Raw genomic sequence first — 8,673 nt, 5'->3', positions numbered from 1 at the left:
CACGACAGTACATGTGCTTTGAGTAGCCATTGCTTGAGGAAGTGCTTTTGAAAAATTGCACTTAGGTAAGCGGGTGAGTAAATCAGTAAGATGCTGCCTGCCCTCCGACGAGGCCCCTGCTGTACGTCTGGGTGTGCTGTGTGTGCTCAGCTCCCCGGTGTAATCCCGGGAGCTTCCCGGGGCCTCGGGTCGGGGACTCCTGTGTGACCGAACAGACAGTGGCCGCAGCCCCTGCTGTCAGGATGTAGGCTCTTCAGGCAGGTGTTCCGTTTCACCGGGAAAGTTCCAGAAGCTGCTGTCTTCTTCAGCCGTGGCTGGCTGAAATTCCCAACGGAACGGGGATGCTGTGGGGCGTCCCGTGTACGCGCTGCTTCCAGGCCGGACCCCTAGGACTCTGGGCGGAAGGGTCTCTGTTGCCATGTGACCTGGTCGCCTGCGTGACTCAGTCTGTCAGCCATTCTGGCGAGTTGAAGGACGTTCCGGTGCGTCAGGTCAGCGGGTTCCTCTCACGATGGGGCCACGACTGTCCTCGCAATCTCCAGCGTGTTGTGAGTGCCTACTGTGGGCAGAGGGCTTTTCAGAACTTTAAAAAAAATAGAAATCAGGGTCCTTGTTCTCCAAAACATATAGACTTACGGGAAGGAGGGTGATAACAGGAGTACATGTAAGAAAATAACTAAAATTCTGTTTAATTCCGGCAAAACCAGTCGAGCACTTGTGTGAGGAGTTGTACGATGCGTTGTCAAGGTGCTTTAAAAGAAGTTAGGCTTGGGGCGCCTGGTGGCTCCGTCGATGAAGCGTGGGACTCTTGATTTCAGCGCAGGCCATGATCTCATGGTTCTCGAGTTCCAGCCCCCTGTCGGGCTCTGGGCTGACAGTGGGGAGCCTACTTAGGATTCTCTCTCTTTCCCCCCCCCCCCGCCCCCACCATCTCTCTGCCCTCTCTGCGCTCTCTCTCTCAAAATTAAATAAGTAAACTTAAAAAAAAAGTTTAAAAAATTAAAAAAGTTAGACTTTTGTCAGGACAATGAGGACAAGGAATGGGACAGTATTGAAAAATAAGGGTCAATGGTATAAAAGAGGATAAGGTTGTATCTATACTAACCTGGACTCATTTTGCTGTAAATTCTGGTGAGTCAGCTCAAACTCACTGAACCCAATGATGGAATAGGTAGGAATGGGCTTCAGGAACAACTCGATCCAGGACTGAAATGCCAGGAGATCGCTCTCTCCCCTTCTCCCAAGTCCCCCCAACCTCTGAGACTCTTTCTCTCCATGGCAGACAGAGAAGGGCTTTCTCTGCCCAGCAGGAAAATGGCCCCAGGCAGATCTGGACTCTTACCTTTGACTTTCTACCAAAGAGGAAAAGAATTCTTCCCATCTGGTTCCATTTGAAAGAAGAGAAACAAAAAACAGGAAAGGACTTCATGTGCCCACTTTTCTGCACAGAGTTGGGGGAGGGGGTAATTTTATTGGTAGCCCATCTAGAACCAAATAGTTGGAGTGGGGAGAAATGTCTCCTGAAAGAAAATGGAATGGTGGTCTTGGGAAACACACCAAGGTAAAACCAGTGTAAGCCATGTGATCATTTTTTTTCCGAAATAAGAGTCCACAGTTTTGTTTTTTAAATAATCTCTAGCTTGGGGCGCCTGGGTGGCTCAGTCAGTTAAGCGGCCAACTTCGGCTCAGGTCATGATCTCGCGGTCCGTGAGTTCGAGCCCCGCGTCGGGCTCTGTGCTGACGGCTCGGAGCCTGGAGCCTGTTTCAGATTCTGTGTCTCCCTCTCTCTCTGACCCTTCCCCGTTCATGCTCTGTTTCTCCCTGTCTCAAAAATAAATAAATGTTAAAAAAAAATTTTTTTAAATAATCTCTATCCCCAACGTGGGTCTCAAACTCACAATCCTGAGATCCAGAGTCCTATGCCTTACCGGCTGAACCAGTCAGGTGTTACAAGGGTCTACAGTTTTTAGCCAATTGCCAAAGAGATCCCTAACCTAAAGTCTGAGCTATAGAAGTAAACCTAGTGACCACTCAGTTCAACTGTCCCATTTTGTAGGAGGGAATACTGAGGTGCGGAGAGTTTGGGTGATTTGCCTAAGATCACGCAACTATGGTAGGATTTCGTGTGGATTTGGTGTGGGTTGAGGAAGGGGATATGAGAGAAGAAGAGGTCCACACCCGGTCTGAATGTTAGAGTCCGAACAAACGTTGTTTAAATGATGATGGAGTACCGTAACAAGAGGGTTTGGGAGAAACTATACAATGAGGTGAGGCTTATTTTTAAAAAATAGAATTCAAAAAAACCCTCTAAAATCAACAAGGGCCTCTCTGGTTAAGTTCCAAGGCCTCCCAGTGTTTGTAATCTTTGAGGAATTTTTAAGAACGGGTGAGGCCCCACCTGACTGGGCAAATGTTGTTCTGACTTTCCAAAAGAGGAACAAGCATATTCTAAGAAGTGCAGGCTGGCAAACTGGACAAGGCTCCAGTGTGGGCTTGTTAAGAACAGGTTATGCCAGACAAGCCTCGTTTCCATTTTTGAGGAAGTTCTCACCCTGGCAGGTCACTTAGGGGAATACTCTAGACTCCAGGACTCCTGGCGTGTTAAATCTGAAAAGAACCTTTTGGATTTAAAAAGCCAGGGGGTGGCAGGGGTGCCCGGGTGGCTCAGTCGGTGAAGCATCCGGCTTCAGCTCAGTTCATGACCTCACGGTTCATGGGTTCGAGCCCCGTGTCGAGCTCTGTGCTGACAGCTCAGAGCCTGAAGCCTGCTTCGGAGTCTGTGTCTCCTTCTCTCTCTGCCCCTCCCCCTCCCCCTCTCGCTCGCTCTCTCTCTCTCTCAAAAATAAATAAACATTAAAAAAATGCCAGGGGTGGCAAACCGCAACCCCCAGCTGAATTCAACCCTCAGACATTTTAAATAAATGGGGAGATTTTCCACTGACTCTGCCTTTCTGGCTTCATGATGACAGCTGTCCACATTCCTGCCTGGCAAGGAGCATCGCTACCTTCAACAGATAAAGCATGTCCATGCACACTGCAATTCACCCCAAGCTCTGCCGTTCCCTATTGCCTCACCCTTAGCCAGCTTCACTCACCCTTAGCCAGCCAGTCTATCTACTCCAGAGGGCATTTGAGGGTATGATCTAATCTACCGACATTCTTTTATAGAGACTTGGGGGAAAGAAGGGAGGTGGAAGAATCCTTGATTCCCCAGGAAAAGGCAATCTAGCATGAAAAGGCAATCTAGCATGGACCCCTGTCCACCAGGTAAACGCCAGAGAAGCTATAGAAGCAGAGAGCAGCTTGGATTTGAGAAACACACCTAGAAACCTTAAGAGTTCCAAGGAAGACCAGCTAGGGTGTATAGGGTGGTTGTTTGGGGGATTTGGGCACCAGCCTGAGGATACAACGACCTGATTGATACAGCAGTGGAAGGATAGAATGGAAGAGATGTTTTAATTTTTATTTTATTATTATTTTAATGTTTCTTTTTTGAGACAGCACAAGCAGGGGAGGGGCGCAGAGAGAGGGAGACACGGAATCTGGAGCAGGCTCCAGGCTCTGAGTTGTCAGCACAGAGCCCGATGCGGGGCTCGAACCCGTGAACTGCGAGATCATGACCTGAGCTGACGTCACTCCCTCAACCGACTGTGTCACCCACGTGCCCCTTTTAAGTCTTTCTCTTGCTTCTTCTCCACATCGATTGGGACGGTCATTGACACCCCACCGCCTCTGTGTGACAGAAGCTGGGAGCAATAGTTGGGGTTGCGGGTGTTGGTGGGGTAACATCAGGGCACCCCAGCAGCGCCCCGATAATGAAAACAGGTGTGAAATAGTGAAAACAGGTGCACACTGACCAGATTCCTTCAGACGCTCACTTCTCCCCATTTCTTCCTCTGGCCACCAGGGTGGGTAGCGTCCCACCGGGCACCTTCCCTCCTGCAGCTCTGCTTCTAAGAGTCAAGGGTGAATCCTTGGCTGGAGGCTTTGCTGGGTGGCCCAGCAACAAACCGGGAAGAGAGGACAGGGATCAGTGGTGACTGTGTGGTGCCTGGGGCTCTACGCCTGGCTTTATCCAAGCCTCTCTCCGTAAGTCACAGAGAGGTGCGACATCCCCAAAAGGCAAGGACGTCCCCAAAGATAAGAGAACAAGGTTACAAGGGTGCATGGACCAAAATACCAGATACTGGAGGGGTACATCTTCCATTTAAAAAGGGACACACAGGGGCGCCTGGGTGGCTCAGTGGGTTAAGCGTCCGACTTCGGCTCAGGTCATGATCTCGTGGTCCATGAGTTCGAGCCCCACGTCGGGCTCTGTGCTGACAGCTCAGAGCCTGGAGCCTGTTTCAGATTCTGTCTCCCCCTCTCTCTCTGACCCTCCCCCGTTCATGCTCTGTCTCTGTCTCAAAAGTAAATAAACGTTAAAATAAAATAAAAAAAATAAAAAGGGACACACAGTGGGGGCGCCTGGGTGGCTCAGTCGGTCGAGCATCTGACTTCGGCTCAGGTCATGATCTTACGGTTCGTGAGTTCGAGCCCCGCGTCGGGCTCTGTGCTGACAGCTCGGAGCCTGGAGCCTGTTTCGGATTCTGTGTGTGTGTCTCTCTCTCTCTGCTCCTCCCCTGCTCATGCTCCGTCTCTCTCTCTCTCTCAAAAAATAAATAAACATTAAAAAAAATTGTAAAGGAACGCACACATCCAGAAAATGATACCAAATTTATATCACATGAAGCAAAATGAACAAGAATGTAAAATAACAGGGGCACCTGGGTGGCTCAGTCAGTTGAGCATTGACTTCAGCTCAGGTCATGATCTCACGGTTTATGAGTTCAAGCCCTCCATTGGGCTCACTACTGTCAGCCCAGAGCCTGCTTTGGATCCTCTGTCTCCCTCTCTCTCTCTCTGTTCCTCCCCTGCTCATGCATTCTCTCTCAAAAATAAACCTAAAAAGAAAAGAATTTAAAGCAACCATCTTCATAACATTAGGAGAGAATCTTAGTACATGGGGTGGTTATAAAATATGTACATAAATTCTTTGATAAGCCTCTTTTGAAAAGGTGATTAATTCTTTCCTTGAGCGTGGGCTGAATGTACTGACTCACTGCTTATAAATAGACTGTAATGGAAGGGATGGTGTGTGACTTCAGGACTGGGTCACAAAGGCACCATGGGTTCTTCCTTTCTCTCACACTCTTGAACCACTTGTTCTAGGAAAAGGCATCTGTCACGTCATGAGGACACTCAAGGAGCCCCATGGCGAGGTCCGTGTAGTGAGGAACTCAGCCCTCCTTAACAGCAGCCAGGAAAAAACTGAGGCCTCCCGCCATTGGCCACTGAATGGACAATCTTGGAAACAGATCCCTCACCCCCAGTCAGGTCTTCAGATACTGTAGCCCTGGCTAACATCTTTGACTGCAACCTGATGAGAGATTATGAGCCAGAACCACCCAGCCAAGCTGCTCCTAGATTTCTGACCCGCAGAAGCAACTATGACAAAAAGGCAGAGTTCTAGAAGATTGAAAACGCAAAATTGGAAAGCTTGGATTATATAGAACTCTACAACCCAAATCAGAGGGTACACACATATGGGCACATAGGCACTTTTGAGCACGTGTGGGATGTTTACAAAATGTTTCCTGTGTACGAAGCCAAGGAAGGAAACTTTAATAAACACCAGAGAATAAGATTCACACAGACTATGTTCTCTGAGCAATAACAATTATAATGCGGGGGGGGGAGGGGTGGAATGGGGGAACTGTTTTGGTTTTGTTTTTAGATAAATTGAATTCAAAGAAAGAAGGGAAGGAAAGAAGGAAGGAAAAAAAGAATGAGAGAGGAGAAAGAGAAAGAGGAAAGGAAGGAAGGAAGAAAAAGAAAGGGAGAGAGAACGGGAGGGGGAGGAGGGAGGAAGGAAAGGAAGGAAGGAAGGAAGGAAAGACATCTCTTTTATCACATTCCAACAATGTGATGTCATGGAAGGTGCCAGACTTTTATGGACCCCATCCTTCTGGCCACAGTTGATTGGTCTGGGGTGGAAACTGATCCAGGTGGCCAGCCAATCAGCACCTTTCCCAGGAGTTTTTGAATTTCAGAGCAAGCAGAGCTGGTCTTTCCAGGGTGCACATGCAGTGAAAGAGAATGAAATTCATAATCAGACAGAAGCAGAGAAAAGGATGGTGAGAGTTTGGGTGGTTTTTCAAATCCTTGGTTGCAGTTATTCTAAGTCCCAGCTGCCCCTTTGACCTTCTTAGAGTTTGACTATGTGAGGTACCTCTACACCTTTCCAATCCTCCTTTTGTCTAACCTATTTACAGAACAAAAATAAAAACAAAACATGCCTTTAAAAATAGAGTACCTTATGGGGCCTGGGTGGCTCAGTGGGTAAAGCGTCCAACTCTTGATTTTGGCTCAGGTCACCATCTCATGGTTCGTGGGTTCGAGCCCTGAGTTGGGCTCTGCGCTGACGGTGTGGAGCCTGCTCAGGATTTTGTCTCCCTCTCTCTCTCTGCCCCTCCCCCACCATGAATGAAATAAATACATACATACTTTTTTTAAAAACAGAGTACCTTTCCTGGCTGCATCAAAGACCTGGCAGCAAGGATTTGATGCCCTGTGCTGGTTCTGAGATAGACAGGGTTATGTGCAAAGACCAGGGAGAAACTTGTAAAAAAAAAAAAAAAAAAAAAAAAAAAAATCACAAAATGATGATTAAAAATCTCATATGTTTGGAAACAATAACCTACTATTTTAACACTCTTGGGTTTTATATATATATATATATATATATATATATATATATATATATGAAATTATAATATTTAGAACTAAATGACAAAGCATTACATGTCAAACTCTGAACAGCATTGTTAAAACAGTGGTTGGAGACATAAATATATAGCTTTACTTACATTTACCACAGGACAAGAAAGATTTAAATGAGTAAACAGGGGTGCCTGGGTGGCTTAGTCAGTTAAGCATCCAACTCGTGGTTTCAGCTCAGGTCATGATCTCACAGTTAATGGGACAGAGCCCCTAGTCGGGCTCTGTGCTGACGGTGCGGAGCTTGCTTGGGATTCTCTCTCTCTCTCCCTCGCCGGTCCTCCCACATCAATCTCCGTGTCTCTCTCTGTCTCTCTCTCTCTCTCTCAGAATAAATAAACTTTAAAATAAATGAGTAAACATTTAGCTCAAGAAGTCGGAGAGCCAGCAATTGAGCAGACCTAAAGAAACAAGAAATAAAAGTAAAATTTTTGTCAAGATTGTATTTTTAAGTAGTCTCCGTACCCACTGTGGGGCTTGAACAGGACCCCAAGATCAAAAGTTGCACGCTTCACTGACTGAGCCAGTCAGGTGCCCCAAAATAAGCGTAAAATTTTTCATGAAATAGATGACAAAAGAAATACAGAGAATCAGTGAAAGCAAAATTTGGTTCTTTGAAAATATGTACAATTAACACTTGAACAGCACAGAATTGAAATGTGTGGGTCCACTTAAATGCAGATTTTTTTCTGTAAATACAATACTGTAAGTGTATTTTCCTTATGATTTTCTTAGTAACATTTTCTTTTTGCCTAGCTTATTTTATTGTAAGGATATAGTATATAATACATGTAACGTACAAAAAAATGTGTTAATCGACTGTTTGGGTTATCAGGAAGCCTTCCAGCCAACAGTAGGCTATTTGTAGTTAAGTTTTGGCCAAGTCAAAAATTGTTCTCGGATTTCCACTGCTCAGGGGGTTGGCATCCCCTAATCCCTACATTGTTCAAGGGTCAAATGTATTAGTAAGAGAGACCTATGAGCTTATCAAGAGAAAAGATACAAATAAATAAACAGCTACAGGCAGGCACCATAGATATGCTTTTAAAAATAAGCCCAGGGGCACCTGGGAGTTTCAGTTGGTAGAACATTAAGAATACAACTCTTGGGGTGCCTGGGTGGCTCAGCTGGTAAGCGTCTGACTTTAGCTCAGGTCATGATCTCCCAGTTTGTGGGTTTGAGCCCCGCATCAGGCTCTGTGCTGACAGCTGACGGCTTCGAGCCTGGAGCCTGCTTCAGATTCTGTGTCACCCTTCTCCCTCTCTCTCTGCCCCTCCCGCACTCATTCCCTCTCTCTCTGCCCCTCCCGCACTCGTTCCCTGTCTCTCTCTCTCTCTCTCTCAAAAATAAATAAAACATTTTTAAAAAATTAAAGGATACAACTCTTGATCTGGGGGTTGTGGGTTCGAGCCCCACATTGGGCATAGAGATTACTTAAAAATAAAATCTTAAAAAAATAAAAATGAAAATAAACCCACATATGTATAAGAACTCAATATATAGTAAGTAATCACCACATATCAATGCAGAAAGAACAGAGTCTTTAATGAATTTTGCTGGGAAAACTGACTCCCTATATAGAGGAAAATAAGATTGCATTGTTCCCTAACACTACATATAAAGCTGGAAATCCAATGGGTTTGATACCTAAATTTGAAATGGAAACAATAAAGCATAAAAATGATAATATAGGGGAATTCAGGGGTTGGGGGGAATCTGTAAAACTCTAAAGGCATATCCATAGGCAAAAATATGGACAGATTTGATCATATGAAATTAAGGATTTTGATTCAACGAGAGACATCATGAAGAAAGTTAACAGACATATCTCAGACTGGTAAACCACATCCAATC

At 45.9% G+C, this 8,673-nt stretch overlaps 1 long non-coding RNA gene across 1 annotated transcript; it reads left to right on the top strand.

The window, feature by feature from the left end:
• The first annotated feature begins 225 nt into the window (after positions 1 to 225).
• LOC122239372 lies at positions 226 to 5,690 on the top strand. The gene is made up of 2 exons (XR_006218373.1): positions 226 to 548; positions 5,212 to 5,690. It is a non-coding gene; the product is annotated as an uncharacterized LOC122239372 (long non-coding RNA).
• Positions 5,691 to 8,673: the final 2,983 nt, after the last annotated feature.

This window comes from Panthera tigris, chromosome B3 (genome assembly GCF_018350195.1).
Source record: "Panthera tigris isolate Pti1 chromosome B3, P.tigris_Pti1_mat1.1, whole genome shotgun sequence".
NCBI classification, from domain to species: domain Eukaryota; kingdom Metazoa; phylum Chordata; class Mammalia; order Carnivora; family Felidae; genus Panthera; species Panthera tigris.
This window is presented reverse-complemented; position numbering and strand designations above follow the sequence as displayed.